This window comes from Cryptomeria japonica, chromosome 4, assembly GCF_030272615.1.
Source record: "Cryptomeria japonica chromosome 4, Sugi_1.0, whole genome shotgun sequence".
Classification (NCBI taxonomy): Eukaryota; Viridiplantae; Streptophyta; class Pinopsida; order Cupressales; family Cupressaceae; genus Cryptomeria; species Cryptomeria japonica.
In genome coordinates, this window is record NC_081408.1 from 283,589,346 (window position 1) to 283,615,266 (window position 25,921).

The following is a 25,921-nucleotide window of genomic DNA, read 5'->3' on the forward strand; positions in this document are numbered from 1 at the left end:
GAGAAAAGAATACAAAAAATACAGGTATATTTTTGTTGAAGAACAAGAGCTGCTAAAGAATCTCTTGAGGAGTCAAAGACAATAATTTTCTTCCTTGAGAATCTAGTTGGAAGAAGCAAAAATGATGTATGAAGTAACTAAATCAAATTTAGAGAAGAATGAAAAGGAGTGTCAGAAATTGGAAGAAGATGTTATAAATCTAAGGAAGGAGTTGGAGAAGTACAAAGATGAACTGAAGATGAGAATCAAGTATGGTGACAACACTAAGGAATTGGACAAAATGTTGAGCAATAAGAAGCATACCAAGGACATTAATGGTGTTGGATTTTAAACAAGGCAATGTTCTAATCATGAAGATTCACTTAGCAAGGAGATACACTTCATTTCCTCAAGTGAAAGTGAAGTCAAACAAACATTCACAGTTAGAAAGCCCACTAAAAAGAAGACATATATTGTTGCAGCAAAGAATCAGTCAAAGAATCAACATGTTGATCCTAAAAGAAAATACAAGGTTGATGATGGAGGCTTCATAAAGGTCAAGGATGCAAGAAGGAAGAACTCAAGAAGAAAAAAACTATGCTTTTCTAAGGAGACCAAAGAGAAACAACTTCAACAATGATTGGTATGTACCTTACTTCCATGACTACTATTATAAGTCTAATACTTATGATCATAGGATTTACCAATGTAGGCTTATGCGTAGGTCCCTTCCTAGTTATGAAAGCAGAAATCCATTTTCTGCTCTTAGAGATCTAAATGTCATTTGTTATCATTGCAATGGTGTTGGTTATAGGAGTCATTAATGTAGGAGAAATGTCTCTCAGTCCTTCTATATTTTCAAATTTATGATTCAATGTCAATGTAAATGCTATCATTATTAAGACTTGGGACACATTGCAAAACACTGTAAACTTAGGACAACTAAGAAAAAGAAGATAGTGTCAAAATCTGAACCAAATGCAAAACTAGAACAAAATGGGATAGTAGAAAAGAAGAAAGAGACCAAACAAGTTTGGATAGAGAAGGACAAAAACAAAATTAAATCAAGTTTGATTGTACAAATGACCTTACATGCATAAAGGAAAGACTTGTGGGTAATAAAAAGTGGCTGATCCAATCACATGATTGGAGACAAGAAGAATTATTAAAATTGAAGATTGGAATGGTGGTTCAATGAGGTTTGGAGATAATTCATCAATCAAAATCAATGGCAAAGGTACACTGAACATTGCTAGCAAATTAAAAGATCATAATATTTATTATGTTGAAGGTCTGAAACATAATCTGCTAAGTGTGAGTCAAATATGTGACAAGGGATACAAATTCACTTTTAACTCCAAAGGATGTGAGATCAGAAAGGAAAGTAATTAACAACTTGTTGCTAAAGACAAAAGGATAGATGGAAATATATGCAATCTTAAGGAGTGTTTTGAGTCTCAATGCATGATGGGGCATGTTGATGAGAGATAGTTGTGGCATAGGAGACTAGGTCACATAAACTTTGATAACCTTGGTAAGGTAAGTAAGAAAGGATATGTTAGGCACATTCATTAGATTGTCAAACCTGCCAATACCATTTGTGAAGAGTGTCAAAGAGGTATGAAACATAAAGGTCATCTTTAAGACAAAATATTATGCAACTACAACATCTCTTGAGATTAGACATACTGATTTATATGGGCCAACCAGGAGAAGAGCATAAAATGAAGACACATATGTTATGTTTCTTATAGATGACTTTTGAAGAATTTCACGGGTCACCTTCTTGCAAGACAAGTCACATGCATTTGAAAGTTTCAAAATATTTTAAAAATGATAGAGAAGGAAAGTGGATATGAACTGAAATGTTTGAGATTAGACTATGGAGGCGATTTCACATCAAATGAATTTGAAAACTACTATGAGAGAGATGGAATAAGAAGATAATATTCGGCTCATAGGACATTGCAACAAAATGGTGTTGTTGAAAGGAAGAATAGACCAATCAAAGATATGGCAAGGACAATGCTAAATGAAGCCAACCTTCCTGATGTTTATTGGAAAGAGGCAGTCCATTCTATTGTATACATATTAAATAGGGTGTAGCTAAGAGTAAACAACAAAATGACACCTTATGAATTATGGTATGAAAGGAAACCTATAGTCGAGTACTTCAGGTGTTTGGAAATAAATGCTTTTATCTAAAGAGATGAAGATGGACTTTGAAGCTTTGAATAAATGTGTGATGAAGGTATTTTTTTGGGATACTCAACTCACAACAAGGCCTACACATGTTTTAACAAAAGGCTAAAGAAAGTGATCGAAAGTGTACAAGTGAGAATTGATAAAGATCTACATTATAAAGGTAAACAAACCATGATAAATCAGATTGAAAAATCATGTATTGAAGATGAAGAGCAATTTGAAAGTGAACAAGAAGAGGCTCCTATTAAAGCTCCCAATAGATATGTGCAAAAGAATCACCCTAAGGATTAGATTATAGGGAACAAGAATTATGGCCTACAAACAAGAACGAGAGAAAGAAATAATGAGAAAGTAAATTTTTGTCTCATGAATGAGATAGAACCCAAGACATATGATGAGGCCAAAAAGAGTGAAAAGTAGATAACTACCATGGAAGAAAGCTTCTGTAGATTAAAAGGAACAAAGCATGGGAATTCATTGCTAGACCTACTAACAAAAATGTCATTGGAACAAAATGGGTTTATAGGAACAAGATAAATGAAGAAGGCAAAGTGATAAGGAATAAATCAAGGCTTGTGTGAAAGGGATATGCTCAAGTTGAAGGGATAGACTTTGAGGAGACATTTGCATCAGTTGCAAGACTTGAAGCGATTAGAATATTATTTTTAGCATTCTCAGCCTATAAAAGATACAAATTATATCAAATGGATGTGAAATATTCATCCTTGAATGGAAATCTTGAAAAAGAGGTCTACATTGAGAAACCTGAAAGCTTTCATCTTGATGAGGATGAGAACTTTGTATGGAGATTGAAAAGGGGACTATATGGTTTTAAACAAGCACCTAGAACATGGTATTCAAGATTGGATAAATACCTCAATCAACAAGGTTTGAAGAAGGGAAATGCTGATAGAAACTTATTAATTAAGGTGGATGGTAATCACATGATCATATTTGTTGTATATGTATATGACATCATCTTTGGAGGCAACAAATAAATCCTATGCAAGGAATTTGTTGATCAAATGTAGTTTGAGTTCGAGATGACCATGCTTAGAGAGTTATCATATTTTCTTGGTTTGCAAATATCACAGCAGAATAAGGGCATATTCATTTCCCAAACCAAGTATGCCAAATACATGTTAAAAAGTTTCAAATGGAGGACAAAAAACTGGTTAGTACACCTATGGTAACAAGATGCAAACTAAGTAAAAGTGATGAGTCACCTAGTGTAGATTCAACTTTGTATAGATAAATGATTGGAAGTCTATTATATCTCACAACCTCAAGGCCTAATTATTGGCATTAAGTTGTCATTGATGTCAATTAGTGAGTGGGAGATTGTTGGTATGGTCAACTGATGTCAACTAAGTGTCTATTGGTATGTAGGAGGATGTACCTGTCATAAAGAAGATTAAACATGAAGGCATGTCAATTGGTATGGTGGAAGACAAAACTGGTATGAAGGTGTGGAAGACAAGAAGGTATTGAGATTATTAGTGACATCACCAGTAAGTGGTGATATAAAGTTGTGTGTTGGCATGACAAGTTGTAACTAGTATTTAGGGTGGCTATTTTTTTATGATAATATTTGTGATGAAGAGGCAGAGTGTTAAAGAGATCACAAACCACTAGAGGTGAAGTTGAGCTACCGGTGTAGTGTATGGTGTCAGATAGTAGTAGGAGAAGGTTTTATCGGTAAAGGTATGTGCTCGTATGAGGATTTGTTGAATGTTCTAGTTACCACCAACCCTATGTTGGTGAGCTAAGTGTATGCTAATGTGATACCACATGGAGCTGAGGTGGTGAGCATGCAGAGGTTGGTGAAGTTTTCATCGAAATGGTTCTTGGAGTAGTTAGTTGACATTAAATTAAATAGCCACAAATCATAGGTCAATGTCAGATTGGTGTAGCTCGAGGAAGAATGGATGACAAAGAATGATCAGGCAGTTGTTGGAATAGTGATTGAAGCATGACTCTAGGATTGTGGTTTGACCTTTAGTAAGAAACAACAACATCTTAAATGAAGTCAAAAAAATCAAGGCAGAAAAGCAACGAAAAATAAGCTATTCTTAGAAAATGTGCATTGAATGAATAAAAACATATATAGATGGATTTCCTTGATGTAGGTGATTGATCCAAGGTATATTATTGAATCATTTTTGATGAAGATTTTATCGGTGGAGGGAAACCCTAGCTGCCCTCTATTTGAATTGGTTTTTGGAGGGAAAGATTCAATTTAAATATGGTTACCTATGATAGATAGTTGTTTCTATTGAAGTGTGAAGGATAGAGTAAAATTGTTGTCTAAGAGCCGAAGAGATAAACATCTAAAGTGTTTGTGAGTGAAGATTATACTCGTAAGGAGAAGCAGAGTAAACCGATGTAAGGAACAAACCAACAAAGAGTGCATAATGCAGAGGTGACAAACTAACTGAGATAGAACTTAATAAAGTGTGATCAAGTGTAAGTTGAATTCAATAGAAAGATAGACAAAAGACTTAGTAGAGTTAGAATCAACAGATATGTTCAATTGTAGTGTGTGTGGAGTGATCAGAAACTAGTAAGATTAGAACTGGTAGAGCAGTGTATTAAAGGGTTGAAATTTTCATTTGTAACAGGGAAGTTATTTTTGTATTTGAACAATCATATTGTTTTAACTGAGTAGGTTCTTAGTGCAGGGGTTGTAGGTTCTTTAGGTTGTAGCCTATAAATTGTTTAGGGTTTGGGGCTCCTTTGAGTTAATGCTCATAAATCAGAGGTTGGTGCTTCTTGGGTTGGTTGCCTTAAATTGTAATCAAATCATTTACATTGTGAGGCTGGATCAGAGTAGAAGATCTCCAACAGCTATACTCATCAAGAATTTTCCCGCATTCAGTTTTCCTCATATATCTAGTGTTATGTAATGCATTCTTGTGTATGAGTTATATTGATGTTATCGAAAATCCTTTCGCACTCTTAGTTTGCATTTTTTGGTTTACCAGTCAACACTATGTTTTCTTTATATTGGACCAGTATATCCCCGTTTAAGTAAAAGTGTATAAATCACCGATTCACCCCCTCTCAATGATCCATTGTGTCCAACAATTGGTATCAAATCCTAGGTACCCTATTGTGTTGAAGTGTTCTCTAGCTTGGGTAGATCCTATCAAGTGTTCACAATGGCAAGAAATGAATCTCCCTCCTCAAAAGCACCTATGTTTGATGGTGTCAACTATGCCTTTTGGAGTAGAAGAATGGAAACCTATTTGTCTTCTCTAGGTTGTGATGTATGGATGTCAATTGTGAATGGGTATGAGTCCCTTTTAATCCTCCTACGGATCCAGATGCTAAGAAGGAATATGAGAACAATGCTAAAGCTAAAAATATCATTCTTAATGGGTTATCTGATAATGAGTCTATTAAGGTCATGCATTGCTCATCTACAAAAGAAACTTGGGATAAGTTACAAAAGATATTTGAAGGAGATGCTAAAATCAAGGAGGCCAAGTTATAGACATTGAGAGAACAACTTGAGGGTTTGAAGATGAGAGATGAAGAGAAGATTGCTGACTATCTCCAAAGGATTGATGGAACAACAAATACCATTAGAAGGCTTGGAGAAGAAATAAAAGATGAGGTGGTAGTGAACAATGTACTTAGATCCCTCAGACCTAAGTATGATACAAAGGTTTCAAAAACAAAAGAAGCAAAATATTTGAAAGTCTTTACAATTGATGAGTTGTATGTTTCCTTAACTACTTATGAAATCAGAACTACCAGTACTAAGGCTATGAATAAAGAAGCTCCATTAAAAACATCAAGAAAAGGAAAAGAAGACTTTTCTCATGGTGAAACCAGTGAAGACTCTAATGACATCATGGCAAAATTTATCAAAAAACTCAAGATGGGTACAGGAAAATACAAAGGGAAGTTGCCTTTGAAATGTTTGAACTGTCAAAAGATTAGACATTTTGCTGCTAAATGTCCATATGGTGATAAGAATGAAGATGATCAATCATGTGGTAGTAGATCATATGGTAAGGATAGGAAGAATAATGTCTATTGACATGGTAGAAGATGCTACCAAAAGTAGAGCAGTATTTACACACATGAAAATAATACAATAGATGAGGAAAGTGTCTCAGATGACTGTTGTAGTGAAGATGAAGTCAGAGTAACCCTTTTCATGGTCCAAGAGTTTCCGGTACCTGAAGAAGGAGAAGAGGAAGAGAAAGAAGGAGAAGTAGATCTTGAAGCTGAGCTCATTAACACCTTGGAAGAGCTCAAGAAAACAAGAATTGAACTGAAGAAGGTGAAAAAGGCTGCAACTAAAGAACAAGAGATGTTGGAAGAATATCTTGAAGAATCCAAGAGAACAATTGCATATCTAAAACTTCAATTGGAAGAGACCAAGAGGATCTATGAAGTTACTAGCACTGGCTTGAGTAAAAAGGAGAAGGAGAATTAGAACCTAGAAGAAGAAATTGTCAATCTCCAAAAGGAATTAGAGAAAAGCAAGGAAGAAATGAAAGTAAGAAGAAAAAATAAAGGCAACAACGAAGCTTTAGACAAGATGTTGAGCAAAAAAAAGCAATCTAAAGATACCAATGGCTTAGGATTTGAAGGGGGTCAGAGTTGAAATAGCAAAGACACATCTAGTAAGGAGATACTATTTACTTTTTTAAATGAAGGTGAAGAGAAGAAGACAATAAAGGTAAGCAAAGATATTGGTAAGAAGACATATGGAAATGTTGTTAAGAACTATCACACAAACGACTATTTATAATCAATTAACTGAAGACCATACTCAATGCACCGACATGCATATCAAAGGAGAAATGCAGGAGTTTATCATGAAGGATTCAGTAGAGTTAGCAGCATGAGAGGAAGACCCCCTATGAGACAGTCATTTGTAGGACCAAGACAATCTAACCGGTATGTTCCAAACTTTCATGGTTATTGTCACCAGTGTAATAAGTTTAGTAATATAATGGAAGATTGTAGGAAAATGAATGTAAACCCCAATTTTGAGAGTAGAAACTCATTTTTTGCATTACAAGGTACACATTTCACATGTTATAATTGCAATGAGTTTGGTCATAAGAGTTATGAGTGTAGGAGAAATGTGAAGATGTCCTACAAGACTTCTTTGGATACATCTTTCAATGGTAATGTAAAATGTTAAAAGTGTCAAAATTTTGGTCACATAGAAAGGCATTGTAAAATGAGAACTGGCAATCAAAAGAAAATAGTACCAGATCAAAAGATAGAGACTAAACTGGAACAAAAGATGACTAAAAAGGAGAAGAAAAAAGAGAAACATGTTTGGATAGAGTGTTAGGATAACTGGTGAACAACTGAGAGGGGGCGGCGAATCAGTTCTTAATAGATTATAACACTTAATCCACTTAATAACCTTTAACGAGATTAAGTATCGATAAAGCAAAAATAGATACTAGTAAACAATGCAACTTAACAATTAAATAGATAATCAATGCAAAGAAACCATACCACATAGCATCATGATTTTTATGTGGAAAAGCTAGAAAGGGAAAAACCATGGTGGGAAGCCTACCCATAGTTATGTGATACTTCTATAGAGAGTAGGTGTTACAATGAGGGGCCTGCACATGCAGGAAGGCACACTACTAGAGCGTACTGCTCATTACAAAAGAGTCTCACTGACTACAGAGGTTAAAACCACCTCAAGATATATGGACAACAATCTAGAATAATGAACTACTAGAGATAGCGTCTACCATGCCTGATTACAGTCCTAGTTAAGCTCAATACTGGAGGCCTTTGACCTCTTTGTTAATCCCAATTTGATCACCTATGATCAACCAAACCTCCTTCACATATGATATTACATTCCATGACCATGAACACTTATTCCATTCCCATACCCTTGATCTACAATGAGATCCTACATCAATTTATACAAATCCTAAGGCCTAAACCAATTAGCTCAGCCACCTAAAAGATATTACAATAAGATCATTACATAAATCCATATTACAATGATATGCCATGTCAGCTTAAGACCAAAACAACAATAACCAATCCATAGAACATCCTGAAACATCTCGATAACATGTAGAGTACATGTTAACATGATACCAATTCATAACCTAGATAGGTACTGGACCTATTCTAGGTCCACCACTCCAAAGCAATATATTCAAGCAGTTGAAGCACAATCAAAGAACATTTTAAACATCCTAAAATCCATCTAGAAGTTGCACCAACACCAATTATGCATCCTGTCAAGATTCCTCAATGAAAGCTCTATCAGTTAAACCTTAAACCAATGTCGGTAAGGGTTTAGAAAAGTGTATGATAGGATCTGATTACCAAGTCAATACCATCTGACCAAGACATGGTTGAGAATCATATAACACATAAAATCAAACATACTTCACTGATCCAATCATGCCAGAAGTGTCCAATAGATAGTCTCTTCTATTGGTAACACTAGATCTTCTACCAGTAACCAAAACTTGTCTGTCGGTAACCAACCATAATAGCTAGTGTTGACATCAATGCAACACATAATCAATTCATCCATAATGCCAACATAGAGAACAAGAAGAACAAGATAGAGTCAAGCTTTATTGTGTAGAATTATCTACATGTTGAAAGGAAGAATTTATGGGTAGTTGATAGTGGATTCTCAAATCACATGACCGAAGACAAGAAAAAGTTTATCAAGCTTGATGATTGGAATTCTTGTTTTGTCCAGTTTGGTGAAAACTCCTCTATCAATATTAAGGGTTGTGGTACATTGAATATTGATGGAAATCTCAGGGCTCGCGATATATAATATGTGGAAGGACTAAAGCATAATCTGCTAAGTGTAAGTTAGATGTGTGACAAAGGATACAAGTTCACATTTGATTCTACCGGTTGTTAGATAAGCAAGCAGAGTACCAGTCAAGTTGTATTATAGGAAAAGAGAATAGATGGTAATGTCTACAATCCAAAGGAATGCTATGAGTCCCAATGCATTATGAGATATGTTGATGAAATCTAGTTGTGGCATCGGAGATTAGGTCATGTGAATTTTGATAATCTGGTGAAGATAGTAAGAACCGGTATGTGAGAAATGTTCCAAAAATAAATAAACTAGCAAGTACCTTTTGTGATGAATGCATCAAAGGAAAGAAAATCAAAGTGAGCTGCAAAACAAAAGAGTATAATACCTCAAGACCTCTGGAGTTAGTACATATAGATTTGTGTGGACCAACATGTTGGGAAAAATGGTGTCTCAACCTTGCATTTATGTGAGGTTACTATTTATAGTAATTTTTCATTTGAGCACGAAATGGTGTGAAACTCTCCCTGAAGCTTCTGGTTGGCTAGATAAGCATTTCGGTAAAGTTTCGTCGCAAGGTCACAGCTAGTTTTGAAGATATTAAAGTTTTCATCTTGGAGGGGTGCAATAAAATATTTAAACTTAATTTTGGGGACTTTAGAGGCTCCGAAACACCCTGAAAAGTGGCCATAACCGGCAAAGAGGAAGGTGATAGAGCACTTCACGAGCTTTTCGGCGCTTCAAACGGTTCGTCAATCGGACACCCGGTTCTCAAGTTATGGCCTCCGGAAGTTTGTACTCCTGAAATAGGAAAAATAATTTGTATCGGATACATAAATGAGCTGTAAAATGGAGCGACACGTGTTGATGTGTGCTTTAACATGTCATAGGACATCTAGAAGGGAGATAAGGTCGGCTACACCTTATTGGGTGGTTTTAGCCCATGGTTTTGTAATACCGTTTGATGGTTTCTTATATTGTATCTCCTATTTATGAGGTGTGTGAGATAGAGGTTGTGTGTAAGAGTCTTATGGCTATTGAGTTGCCTCTGAATCTCTGATTAGTGGTACTCCTGCGAAGAGCTTGCTCTACAAGTATGTTGTAATCTGTTTTGATTGCTGAATAAAATATTGAGCTGCTTTTGGAGGGTGGGGTTTTTCTCCCGAAAGGGTTTTCCCCACGTAAATCACTGTGTTGTGGTATGATTGCTATTATATCTATTTCTATTTTCTGTAACTGTTGTAATGATCTGAAAAAGTTTTGCATTACCTTCCTCTCAAGGTTAGTGTAGGAAGTTGTTTCCGCTACTTAACTTCCTTACAAGTGGTATCAGAGCCTGATCACCTTTGGTTTCAATTGTGGGCAGTTGGGTTTTTTGAACTAATCCAGATTTGAGTGGGAGCTTGTGCAGAAGACACTTTTTGATCTTGTTGCAGGAATATTCAGATGGCGAGTTCGTTAGGGAGAATAGAGGTGGAGAAATTTAATGGAAGTAATTTTGAGATGTGGAAGCTGAAGATGGAAGATTTGCTAATAGATCGAGATCTTTGGGATGCTGTTGATGCGAATGTCCAAAGGCCCTCAGATCCTACTACGTCAGCTCAGTATGATGTTATGGACCGAAAAGCCAAGGGTCTAATCAGACTATGCCTGGCAGACTCTGTTCTAATCAATGTCCATGAAGAAAACTCTGCAAAGAAGCTATGGACTAAGCTTGGTGAGATGTATCAAGTGAAATCTTTATTAAATCAAATTTTCTTAAGAAAGAAATTGTATTCCTTGAAGATGGAAGAGGGTGGACGAATTGCAGACCACCTGGAAGCATTCAATATGTTGGTGGCTCAATTAGTATCTGTCGGTGTTAAGATGGACGAAGAGGAGAAATGTCAGATCTTGCTTTGCTCTTTGCCTGATTCGTGGGATTCTCTTGTTATGGCTATCGGTAGTACTTCTATTGTTTTGAAATCTGAAGACGTGGTGGGTGCCCTACTCGATGAAGAGATGCGAAGGAAGGTATCCATCAGTTCAAAGGAAGCCCTAACCATTCGTGGAAGACCTAAGGAGAAAGGAAAGAAGAATGAGAAGCGTGGCAAGTCCAAATCCAAAGGGAGATCAAAATCTCCTGGAAAGTCCAAAGTCATTTGCTGGAATTGCGGTAAACCTGGTCACATCCGTAAGGACTGCAAAGAAGAAAAGAAGAAGAAAAAGAAAAAGTTTGATTCTGATTCTGAGTCCGACAAGGAAGATGGCGATGCATTTATTGTGGCTTTGGTGACTCATGCAGGTAATGATGCCTGGCTAATTGACTCAGGTGCATCTTTTCATATGACTTCCAATAGAAATTGGTTTTCTGAATATGAAGGATTTAATGGAGGTAAGGTGTACTTGGGTGATGATTCACCTCTAGACATTGTTGGTCGAGGTAAAGTTAGAATCAGGTTTTCTGATGGTAGAATAAAAAGGATTAATGGTGTGCTGCATATCCCTGGATTAAAACGAAACCTATTATCTGTGAGCAAACTAATAGATGCAGGTGTGCAGGTAGTTTTTTCTGAAACAGGATGTAAGATGATTAAGGGTGCTATGGTAGTTGCTAGAGGTGTCAGGTTTGGCACTTTGTATAAGCTTGAAGCATACACTGTTGAGTGTAATAGCACTTCTGTAAAAAGTAAATCTGTGGATACTTCACTAGAAGATTTGAAGGTTTCACCTTCAGCAGATGGAAATGGTTTTTGGGTACCTAAAGGTGCTCTTTCGTCTGAAGCAAAGTTACCTGCAGAGAAGACTATGTTATGGCACCAGAGACTTGGCCACATTGGAGAAAAGGGTGTAAGGACCTTGAAAAATAAAAATCTTGTTGAAGGTTTGAATGATTGTAATCTTGACTTTGATTTCTGTGAGCATTGTATTTATGGAAAACAAAACCGCGTTCAGTTTTACTCGAGTTCTCATAAAATTTGTGGTGTTTTGGATCTTATCCATTCTGATGTGTTTGGTCTAGTAGATGTCTCTTCGATTGGAAAATCCACATATTAGGTTTCGTTTATTGATGATTTTAGTAGAAGGACATGGGTATATTTTCTAAAGAGTAAATCTGAAGTTTTTAGTCGTTTTAAAGAATTTAAAGAAATGGTTGAGTTGCAGACTGGAAAGAAAATAAAATGTTTGAGAACTGATAATGGTGGTGAGTTTTGCTCTAATGATTTTGATAGATTCTGTAAAGACTATGGAATTAACAGGCAGAAGACAACTCCGTATTCTCCACAACAGAATGGAGTTGCAGAAAGAATGAACAGGACACTGATGGAGAAGGCTAGGAGTATGTTGAGTGGTGCTGGTCTCGAACAAAAGTTTTGGGCTGAAGCTGTTGCCACTGCTTGCTACCTGATTAACAGGTCTCCTACATCAGCTCTTGTTGATAAAACGCCTATGGAAGCATGGTCAGGTCACAAGCCTTCATTGAGACATCTTAGAGTTTTTGGTTGCGAGGCATATGCACATGTGCCAAAGGAGAAGCGAACAAAGTTGGAGAACAAGGCTGTGAAATGTATCTTCATCAGGTATAGTTATGGTGTGAAAGGATACAAGCTTTGGGACCCTGTTGCACAAAAGGTAATTCACAGTAGAAGTGTTATTTTTAGAGAAATCAAGTCTCCTTCTGTTACATTGTAGCCAGAACAGACTAAAAAAGAAGATGTGATTCAACTTCCTTCTACACCTGAAAGAGTTGAATCGAGACCCCTAGATAGGCAAGAATTTGAGGAGAGCTCATCTAGCTCTGAATCTTCAGAAGAGGAGGAAGAACCTCCAACTCAGCTTGTTCGAAGGTCTACAAGACATAGACAACCACCTGAAAGGTATTCACCTAATGATTGGAGATTTAATTTTTCTCTGAATACTAGTGTGGATGAACCGAAATCTGTAGAAGAGGCGTTAGGTATGAATGATGTAGAATCCTGGAAGATTGCTATGGAGGAAGAAATGGCAGCTTTGAAAAAGAATGATACATGGGATCTTGTACCATTGCCTGAAGGACGAAAACCTATTGGTTGTAAATGGGTGTTCAAGAAAAAGATTGGTTCAAATGGAAGCATTGAGAAGTATAAAGCAAGATTGGTTGCAAAAGGCTACTCCCAAGTTGAGGGTGTTGATTACGGTGAGATATTTTCTCCTGTTGCAAAAATGACGTCCATTAGATTTTTGCTTTCTATTGCTACTGCTTATGATTTAGAGGTTGAGCAAATGGATGTGAAAACTACTTTCCTTCATGGTGATTTGGAGGAAGATATTTATATGACACAGCCGGAGCGCTATGTGGTGAAAGGCAAAAGTAATTTGGTCTGTAAATTGAAGAAATCTTTGTATGGCCTCAAACAAAGTCCTAGGATGTCGTACCAGAAATTTGATACATATGTGTTGAGTTTGGGATTTGAACGTTCTAAATCAGATCACTGTGTTTATTATAAATCTTATGGTGATCATTTCTTATTCATTGCATTGTATGTTGATGATATGTTATTCATTGGTAAAGGGAAAGGTATGATTTCAGAACTGAAGTCTCAGCTCGCTGCTATATTTGAAATGAAAGATCTTGGTGCAGCAAAGCACATTCTTGGGATGGAAATTAGAAGAGATAGGGTGAACAGAAAGCTATGGCTAGGCCAGAGTAAGTATGTGAATTTAGTGTTACAGAGGTTCAACATGCAGAATTGTAGACCATTGAGTGTTCCTTTTACAGTTGGAATGAAACTATCTATTTTAGATTGTCCTACATCCCCATTGGAGATGGAAGAAATGAGTAGAGTGCCTTACCAGAGTGCGGTTGGAAGCTTGATGTATGCTATGGTCTGTACTAGACCAGACATTGCCCAAGCAGTGGGAGTACTTTCTAGATATATGTCTAATCCTGGTAGAGTTCATTGGGATGCAGTCAAAAGAGTCTTCAGATATTTGAAGGGTACTTCAGAGTATTCTTTGTGTTATCATGGTAATTCAGTTGGAGACATGACTTCCCTTGATATCCATGGTTATGTGGATTCAGATTGGGCAGGTGATATTGATAGCAGAAGATCCACCAGTGCTTATGTGTTTACTTTGTTTGGTGGTGCAATTAGTTGGATGAGTAAGCGACAGGCTATGGTTGCTTTATCCACTACTGAAGCAGAGTATATGGCAGCTACTCATGCTTGTAAAGAGGCCATTTGGCTTAAGAGATTGTGTTTGGATATTGGAATAAAACAAGGTACAGTGACAGTTTACTGTGATAGTCAAAGTGCAATTAGCCTAGCTAAGAACCCGACATTTCATGCCCGGACCAAACATATTGATGTTCAGTATCATTTTGTTAGAGATATGGTCGAAGATGGTAGGGTGAAGCTGGTTAAGGTGGAAACTTTGATGAATGTTGCAGATGCTTTAACTAAGGTTGTAAGCACAGAGAAGTTCAGATGGTGTTCAGAGTCTATGGGCCTTATGGCCCTTAGCAATTGATTCATTGTGTTGACATTCCCTTCCGCCCTGCAAGGTGTTCGACAAGTTGGACCAACATGTTGGGAAAAATGGTGTCTCAACCTTGCATTTATGTGAGGTTACTATTTATAGTAAGTTTTCATTTGAGCACGAAATGGTGTGAAACTCTCCCTGAAGCTTCTGGTTGGCTAGATAAGCATTCCGATAAAGTTTCGTCGCAAGGTCACAGCTAGTTTTGAAGATATTAAAGTTTTCATCTTGGAGGGGTGCAATAAAATATTTAAACTTAATTTTGGGGACTTTAGAGGCTCTGAAATGCCCTAAAAAGTGTCTGTAACCGGCAAATCAGGTTACAAGGTGATAGAGCACTTCGCGAGCTTTCCGGCACTTCAAACGGTTCGTCAATCGGACACCCGATTCTCAAGTTATGGCCTCCGGAAGTTTGTACTCCTGAAATAGGAAAAATAATTTGTATCGGATACATAAATGAGCTATAAAATGGAGCGACACATGTTGATGTGTGCTTTAACATGTCATAGGGTGTCTAGAAGGGAGATAAGGTCGGCTACACCTTATTGGGTGGTTTTAGCCCATGGTTTTGTAATACCGTTTGACAGTTTCTTATATTGTATCTCCTATTTATGAGGTGTGTGAGATAGAGGTTGTGTGTAAGAGTCTTATGGCTATTGAGTTGCCTCTAAATCTCTGATTAGTGGTACTCCTGCGAAGAGCTTGCTCTGCAAGTATGTTGTAATCTGTTTTGATTGCTGAATAAAATATTGAGCTGCTTTTGGAGGGTGGGGTTTTTCTCCCGAAAGGGTTTTCCCCACGTAAATCACTGTGTTGTGGTATGATTGCTATTATATCTATTTCTATTTTCTGTAACTGTTGTAATGATCTGAAAAAGTTTTGCATTACCCTCCTCTCAAGGTTAGTGTAGGAAGTTGTTTCCGTTACTTAACTTCCTTACACAACATGGACAAGGGCTCTGACTGGTGATAGATACTTCATGCTATTCACTGATGACTACTCAAGGATGACTTGGGTGACATTTTTGCATGAAACATTGTAGGAATTTTAAAAATTCAATATTTTTAGAAGGATGGTTGAAAATGATAGTGGACACTGGTTAAAGTGTTTAAGATTAGACCGGGGTTGACAATATTCTTCAAATGAGTTTATTGACTACTGTGAGGAACATGGAATCTGGAGACAATATTCGATAGTAAGAACACCAAAATAGAATTGTGTGGCAGAAAGGAAGAATAGGATAGTAAAAGAAATGGCTAGAAAAATGTTGAATGAGGCTAGAATACCAGATATATACTAGAAGGAAGTAGTTCATACTGTTGTCTATACATTAAACTAGGTACAACTAAGATTGAACAATAGAATGACTCCTTATGAGTTATGGTATGACCAAAAACCATCACTCAAGCATTTTAGAGCATTTGGAAGTAAGTGCTTCATCAAGAGAGAGGCTGATGGATTAGGAAGTTTTGATTCTAGGAGTGATGAAGGAATCTTCTTGGGTTACTCAGCCAATAGGAAAGCCTACAAATTCTACAACAAGAAATTGAGAAAAATGGTTGATAGTATAAATGAGAGAATAGATGAAGACCTACATAAGAAAGAATCTGCACCAGAACCCTATATTGATGTTTCAGATGATGAGCATGAAGATCAATCTAGCAATGGACTAGTAGAAGAAGCACCAAGCAAGAACTCCAACCGGTATGTGCAGAAGAACCATCCAGAGGAATAGATCATAGGAGATAAAAATGAAGGTGTGCCGACCAGAAAGAGACTAACCCTTAATGATGAGCAAGTAAATTTCTTTCTCATGAAAAAACTTGAGCCCAAAACTTTTGATGAAACTAGCAAGAGTGAAAAGTGGATAGATGCCATGGATGAAGTGCTGAAACAAATCGAGAAAAATCAAACTTGGGAACTTGTTCCTAGACCAGCAAACAAGAATGTCATAGGTACCAAGTTGGTCTACTTGAACAAGATGAATGTAGAAGGCCAAATAATCTGACATAAAGAAAGGTTAGTTTGCAAAGGCTATGCTTAAGTGGAAGGTATTGAATTCAAAGAAACCTTTGCACTGATTGCTAGGTTAGAGAAAATAAGAATGTTTTTAGCTTTCTTTGCCTATAAAGGTTACAAGGTCTACCAAATGGACGTCAAATTTGCATTTTGGAATAATAACCTTGAAGAAGAGGTGTATATGGAACAACCACAAGGTTATATTTTACAAGATGATGAGGGTTTTGTATGCCAGTTGAAGAAATCCTTGTATGGCTTGGAGCAGGCTCCCAGAGAATGGTATTCCAGGTTGGATAAATACTTGAAGGAGCAAGGATTCTGGAAAGGGAATACATACAATAACTTTATGTCAAGGTAAATGGGGATTATATGATTATAGTAGTTGTATATGTGGATGATATTATCTCTGGTGGAGACAAGGACAACATGTGTAAAGAAATTATAGATCAGATGAAGAGAGAATTTGGGATGTCCGTGCTGGGTGATTTGTCCTATTTTATTGGTTTGTAGATCTCATAATAGGAGAAAGGAATTTTCATCTCACAAACCAAGTATGTTAAAGACATGTTAAAGAAATTTCAAATGGAGGATAGAAAACTGGTAAGTACTCCCATTGTTGCCAGTTATAAGTTGAGCAAACTAGATGAGTCACTGAAAGTTGAGCAAAAATTGTATTGGTCTATGATTGGTAGTCTGTTATATCTAGCAACATCTAGACCATATATTGTTCAAGATATTTGCATGGTAGAAAGATTCCAAGCTGCTCCTAAATTGTCTCACTTAAATGCAGTCAGGAGAATCTTCAAGTATTTGCAAGGAACTATCAGTTGTGGTCTGTGGTATCCAAATAAAGGAGACATATTTTTGCAGGCTTATACTAATGCAGATTAGATAGGGAGTATTCATGACTAGAAAAGTAAAAGTGGAGGTGTTTTCTACTTAGGAGACCACTTAGTATCATGACACAACAAGAAGAAAGACTCAGTGTCATTATCCATTGCTGAGGTTGAATATATAGCTATTGCTACATGTTGTTCACAAGTGTTATGGATGAAGCAGACATTGAAGGACATAAAAGTGGACATACCAAATCTTATACCAATCTGATGTGATAACTCAAGTGCAATCAACATCTCCAAGAATCCAGTAATGCACCCAAGAAAAAAAAACATTTCAATCAAGTATCACTTCTTGAGGGAGAAGGTAGCTAAAAAGGAGGTAATGGTAGAGTATGTTCCCACTGGTGAGCAGATTGCTGATATATTCACAAAGCCACTTCCTTTGGGCATATTTCAGTACTTGAGAAAATAATTGGGAGTTGTCCCACCATCATACAACACTTAAATATGTAGAGAGATGCATGGTTCATGGGGAGTCGACAATTGTTATTATCTTATGACCCTTGAATCATGATGCATGGACAAAGGGGGAGAATGCATCCTACTGATTATAGGCATAAGCTATGATTTTAATAGTTGTCTATTCAATTTATCTATCATCTCAGGCAACTAAAATTGGTTAATCACAATGTCCAACATTTGGTGTCAGACCAAGGTTCCCTTTTCCATTTTTTCAAAGGGGGAGAGAGATCGATATGGTGTTTTTTGACATCAATACCAAAGGGGGAGATTGTTGGCATTGAGTTGTCATTGATGTCAACTGGTGAGTAGGAGATTGTTGGTATGGTCAACTGATGTCAACTAAATATCTACCATTATGCAGAAGGATGTACCCGACATAAGAAAGATTAAACATGAAGGCATGTCAATTGGTATGGTGGAAGACAAAATCAATATGAAGGCTTGGAAGACAAACAGTTATTGCGATTGTTAATGACATCACCAGTAAGAGGTGATATGAAGTTGTGTGTTTGCATGACAAGTTGTAACCAATATGCAGGCTAGTTGTTTGTTTGTGATAATGTTTGTGATGAAGAGGCAGAGTGTCAATGACATCACAAACCATGGGAGGTGAAGTTGAGCTATCAGTGTAGTGTATGTTGCCAGATAATAGCAAGAGAAGGTTTTTCTAGTAAGGGTTTGTTTCGGTATGAGGATTTGTCGAATGTTATGGTTAAAACTAACCCTGTGTCAGTGATCTAAGTGTATTTTGATGTGATTCCATGTGGAGCTGAGCTGGAGAGCATGCAGAGGTCAGCAAAGTTTTCATCCATGTGGTTGTTGGAGCAGTTTGTCTATATTAAAAGAAATAGCCACAAATCATGAGTCAATATCAGATTGGTGTAGCTTGAGGAAGAATGGATGACATAGAATGATCAGGTAGTTGCTAGCACAATGATTTAAGAATGACATCAGGATTGTAGTTTGACCTTTAGTAAGAAACAACAACATCTTAAATGAGGTTGACAAAAGCAAGGCAAAAAAGCAAGGATAGATCTGCTATTCTTAGAAAATATGCATTGAATAAATAAAAACATGTACAAATGGATTTCCTTGATAAAGGTGATCAATCCAAGGTAGATTGAATTGGATTTGATGAAGATTTTATCAATGGAGGGAAACCCTAGCCTCCCTCTATTTGAATTGGTTTTTGGAGGGAAAGATTCAGTTTAAATATGTCGACCTAAGACAGATAGTTGTTGCCACTGAATTGTGAAGGATAGAGTGAAATTGTTATTTGAGAGATGAAGAGATAAACATCTAAAGTGTTTGTGATTGAAGATTGTAATGGTAAGGAGAAGTAGGGTAAACTGGTGTAAGGAACAAACTGACAGAGAGTGCAGAATGCAGAGGTGACAAACTGGTTGAGATAGAACTTAATAAAGCATGATCAAGTGTAAGTTGAATTTGTTAGGATTAATGGTAGTCCCAAAGATACTGAGAGGGGGGGAGGGTGAATCAGTATCTACCTGATTAATAAAATATTTGACCTTATTAAGTATTTTGCATTCCAAAATATTGTACCGGTAAATAAGAATTAATGCAGTAAATGGGAACAATAAAGACAACATAGAAAAAACACCATAACACAAAATTTTTAACGAGGAAACTCAGTGTGGGAAAAACCTCGGTGGGATTTGTTACCCACAATATTCACTCACTGGATAATGAATGGATATTACTTACAATATGGTTCATGCACATGCAGGAAGGCCAACTACCTAGAGCTCACTGCTCAATCTACAAAATGGAAGTCTCACTGACTTACAAAATGGATTATGAGAATCCAATATAATGTATTACTACAATTCAACATCTACTATGTCAGGTTTAGTACCAGTTTAAGCTCATACTATAACCATAATCCTTATACAAAATCTGCCTTAATATTTGCTCATCACTTCTACCATATCCATATCTTACATCATTACAAAATGATTTACAATATCTCATACATACATGAGTCTAATACAATATGCCATTTCAGCTTTACAAATGATATTTACAATTAAATATAATAAACAAAAGTTTGTTCCTTTCGGTTGGTGTGTCGGTATACATTGTTGTCGTTGTCAGTGAAGTGTTTGTTAGTGCTGGTGCCTGTCGGTGCCTGTACCTATTGGTGGTTTACCAGATGAATGCCACAAGGTTTTGTGATGGTATCCACAAGGTACAAGGTTTCCCTCAATGACAACACCTTCAAATCTCATTAGAGTGTATAATGCCAACAATCTCCCCCTTTGGCATTGATGGAAACACTCATGAGAAAAATCCAAAAACTATCCCAAAAAGTGAAGTCCAAAGGTTAAGTTATATTTGGTTTGAAATTAATAGACAAATGATTCACCCACCCTCTTAGTTGTCTCCAGGACCTAATGAAATTCAGCTGAAAATGGAGAGAAGACTCAAAAGAGTTAGAATCAATAGATATGTTCAATTAAAGTGTGAGTGGAGTGATCACAAACCAATAAGATTGGCACTGGTAGAGTAGTGTATTGAAGAGTTGCAAAACTTCATTTGCAACAAGGAAGTAATTTTTGTATTTGAACCATCATATTGTTTTCACTGAGTAGGTTATTAGTGCAAGGGTTGTAGCTCCTTTAGGTTGTAGCCTATAAATTGTCCAAGGGTTGGTGCTCATTTGAGTCAATGCTCATAAATCAGGGGTTGGTACTCCTTGGGTTGGTGCCCTAAAATTGTAATCAGATCATTTGCATTGTGAGGCTGGATTGGATTAGAAGATCTCCAATGGCTATTCTCACTGAGGTTTTTCCCATAGTGGGTTTTCCTCATATATCTGGTGTTATGTGATGCATTCTTGTGTATGAGTTATATTGATGTTATATAAAATCCTTTCACAAACTTAGGTTGAATTATTTTGTCTACTAGTGAGCACTCTGTTTTCTTTATATTGGACCAATATATCCCTATTTGAGTAAAAGTGTATAAATCGCTGATTCACCCTCCCTCTCAATGATCCATTGTGTCCAACACTAATACAATTTAAGATATGTGTATGGTGGAAATATTTCAAGAAAATCCTAAGAAGTCACATGTCAATGCTATTAGGACAATATTCAAGTATCTATAGGGGACACTTACTTATCGCTTATGGTACCCAAAGAAAGGAGACTTCAGTTTGCAAGCCAATACTAATGCAGATTGGGAAAGATGTGTAGATGATAGGAGGCAGAAACAGTGGTGGAGATTTCTTCCTTGGAGATAGGTTAGTATCATGGCATAACAAGAAGTAATAATCCATTTCATTATAACCTACTAAAGCTGAGTATATTGTAGCTACTACATGCTCTCAAGTCTTATGAATGAAGCAGACTCTCAAGGTCATTTAGGTAGATTTTTTAAATCCTATTCCCATAATGTGTGACAACACTAGTGTAATCCATATATCAAATAATCTATTCATGCACTCGAGGAAAAAATATATATCAATCAAATATTTTTTTCTAAGAGAGAAGGTAGCCAATAAGGAGGTCAAGACAAAATATCTTCCTACAGGTGAACATGTTGCAGACATTTTTACCAAGCCCCTACCTAAAGATACATATGAATATCTCAAGATGAAATTTTGGGGTTGTTCCTCCTTCATGTAGAAACTAAGAAGTTAGTGAGAGTCATTTGTTCAAGGGGATCCTATTATTTCATCATTTTCATCCTTGAATCTCATGGCCATTCTTAGGGGGAGATTTGAATTGCCTTTTATATTGTAATAATAGTTCATCTAGTTTTCAAGAGGAACATGTAGTCCCAAGTTGCTCACATAGAGATAGTCATAGAAGGAGAAGAACACACCTATGTATGTGTCTGTTAGGCCCTTTGCCATTGTTGTCAAATGGGGAGAGAGAGGTAACAAGTACATGGTTGACATCAATGTGAAAGGGGGATATTGTTGGCATTAGATTGTCATTGACGTCAACAATCTAAGGACAAAGGTACAAAGGAGACCAGATTAGAAACATAGAGAGTAAGTGATGAGTTCATACCATGCAAGTTATGTAGTTGTACATAACACATCATGTTATGAAATACAAATGATGTAGGTTTCGGAGGTGAAAAATCCCTTCGATGATACTTTTTTGGTGAGATAAGGATTTTGCCTTAGCAAAGCTATCTCCATTTTGGTGTAAGATGGTTCAGTAAGAATATATTCTTGCTTCATTAGGCTTCATTGTTATACCAATAGATTTTTTCCTTGGAATAGTGGTTTCCATGCCAAGTGGGCCACTTTTCTCGAGTCTGTCAATGTCCACTTGGCTATTGCTAATTATTCTACCCAACTTGTGTCGTGTTCATGTAAATATCCATGTCTTGGTGATGGTGGCATCCTTCTATCCCATGACATTAAAATATTATGAACATACATCATCTCATATTTCACTAATTTACGCATGGAAATAACATAACATCATTAACTCTTCCCTAGGGTACTTCAATGACATTACTTATTTTACTTCCATAATGACAACCTACTCACATGATAAACATATTCCATCTTGAATTAATGCATCATATTTAAATTTTCTAATCATGAGATACGCAAACCACTAGCTTATCTATTCATTATGAAATGCATACCATTATACCATTCTACTAGCATATTACATTCCTTCTTTTAAAATACAAGACAACTTCCTAATCCTACATTCATTTTATGCACAAAATCCAAAAGTGTTTCAACCCAACATCTCCTATCTACATGCTCTATTCCTTTTCCTTGATGATGCAATCCTAATGCATGGGTAAAATCCATCTTTGATAATCCATTTAATCATACTTCAATCACTTCTAGTACTAACATGATCTCATTCCATATATTATGATTATCTCCTCATAATGTATAAACTATAATTCATTCTTCAATCGTCATGATAAACTAATTCCCTTATTTCTTTACTTAAGAATGAGCAAGCACAACATCATAGTAATCCTTTAATCATAAAGTTCATTTATCAACTTACAAACATATAAAAATATAAATATATTACTTTCAATAAAAGTACATGGCATATAGTATATCCAAGTCATTTACTATTTATCTAGAATGATATACATTCCATTAATATGCAAATCAATCCATTTCATATTAGCTTCATTCTAAATCCCCAATACCTTTTTAACCCAATTTTCTTTTACATTCAAATTCACGCATGGTCATATATGTCTCCTCCATCATGATTTAGCTATTGGCAACATGATCTATTCACATTTATAATTCCCTCATAACATCATTGTTTTTTCATAGCACCAAAAGCATATCCACATGTACAATAGCAATAGTTTCCTTTCCTAATCCAATTACACATGCAACCCCTTTCCTAACATGGTCATTTCAGTTGACAATAACCCCAAAGCATAATTCATGACTCCTAATGTTTTTCTTTCAATAATCCTTTTTGCATTCTATGCATACACATAAAGATATCATCAGCTAAACCTTTTCCATATCATCTAACATCCTCAATACTCACATTTAAGATTATTCCATTTCTCAAGGTTCTTTCAGATGTTAAATCACAACCTAAAGAATAACCATAAAATTCCTTTCTAACCAATGTAAGAGGATCATATTATAAATCACATATAGTTCAATTGCAAATCCATTGCCAAATTTGGGTATTTGAAATCATTCCCTTAATTTAAAAAGAACATATCCATACATCTCATCACCACATTTATAAATTAGGACATATCCTATCTACCAATTATGAACTACTTATAAATACATTTACATAGAAATACACAATGCACATAGCTTTTCCTTTTAAATGATTCCATCTACCACATACAAGATACTACATCCATGCATTCTATCATATTCATTACATAAATCTTCTACAAGGTACATCCATAATCCATCATGAAGGAAAATCCACATCCACGCATGAAGAATCCAAGAGAATATCCCAATGGCTAAAAAGTACCAACCACCCACCCATGTGGAATGAAAGGAACCACCCCCCATGATAGGAGATGACACAAGGTCCTAACACACACTCTAAACCTAAGCTGGAACCCTAACCAAAGATACTAACCACACAAGGACTCTCATGCAAGAACTCAAACAATACAAAGTGAATAAACTCCTAGAGGCATACAATTCAACAAGACATGAAATGAATCCAATATGGCATAATCATAAATCATCAAGTGAATCACATGTAGGAGTGTATTTTCATCACATGCCATCCTCACAAACATAATAACATAAGGCACTAGCCTGATGGACATGTGGAGCCATCTCAATCTATGAGAGACTAAGGGGGATTATCTTACCATCTTCACAGCCTTCTCATTCTTATAAAAAAACATCCTCTATAGGACTAATTCATGAACCTAAAATCAATTTATAATCTTATTAATTAATCTAGCTACCCAACCCATCAATTATTAGATTATTACTTATTTACAAATCAAGGTAAACTCCAATGTGCCCTAGTGGTCTAGACTTGATGCATCCTTACGAGGAACCTCATGTAATCCTATCTCTCATGACCCTAACCATCAAAAGGAAGCCCACTCCCACTAACATGGATCCAAACAATAATAATTACAAGAGGCTCCAAAACCATAATCAAATTTGAGAACATACATGAATCTCAAATCATAAGCAATCCATACACAACCAACAATCTCATCTCATAATCATGAAACATGTGAAAGGTCACACATGAGAATCAATACCAGTTATCCGCTTGGCCAAAAAAACATCATAATAGCCATAACAAAATCCATACAAATCCAAAATGATTCATCAAATAGTCTCAGCAAGGCCAATTCACTTGCTGGTGCAAAATCACAAGAATCTCAATCTCTCTCTCCTGATGCATCAATAAGAGAAGAAGTGAAAACAACTCAAATGGTGTAAACCACATAAAACCTAACAAATAAATTATATGAACACATTACCAATCATAATTCAACATTAGACAATGTAATAAATACCCTCAAAAAGCCTCTTGTACAGCCCAAAATCCAATTGACATCAAACAGACTTCAAACTAAACAAAACACTACAAATAAATGAATGACACATATATTCTCTGAAGTGGCACATATGATTGATACTTTAGTGCATCTTGGTGATATTTTAGTGCATTTGGTGGTTATTTTAGTGCATATAGTCATTTTTTTAGCTTATAGGAAAAAAGTGTAAATTTTGGTAGAAAAATACTTAAGTGCGGGATCAAAACTACTTGAAACATAATGAGTCAACTATGACATATTTATACTTGTTGGAATCAAAACAAAATGAATTATAAGAATATGTGAACAAAATTAAATAATTAAATTCACCTAAGGAACTCCAATTGAAAACATAATGCAGACTTCAGGAGGAAAAAACATCTCCAACAAGCTCAAAAAACCATCAAACAACAAATCTTGAATCAAAATCATGAAATAGACTCAACACACATAAATAAAACCAATAGATGTATTCCGAACATATAAACACATTAAAGCAAGGAAAATATAAAATGTCTCAGAAGGAGATAAGTCTAGTGAGTCTTCCTCACGGCCAGGCCGCTTTGGAAGCTCACAAGGCTCTCTCCTCTGAACTCCACAAACTCCCTTAAATATTTAACAACATGAAAGAAATCTCAAAAAAAACAATAACCAAATAAAATCACATCATAAATGGAATAAATATCAATACATATAAATCCTATGTGATGCATTCACGACAACCACAAAAAAGATAACTTCCAAACTTTCATCCAAATAAAGATCTCATAACCCATGGAATTCCTAATCATTTCCATTAAGAATAGAGAGAATGAAATGAACTATTTTCTTATTCCCCACACAAAAAATTCATAGAGTAAAAACATGTAGACAAGATAAACAACAAGAGTATGGCCTCCAACTTACAACCTGTTGTTACAAGCTAGGGTTGTCGTTGTACCAAAAGATCGACCTTTCAATGCCTAATACAACTACTAGACTTATAGAATCCATAGGAGGTTGTTAAACCATGTCACGAGTCCCCATGAGGGACGATGGCCCA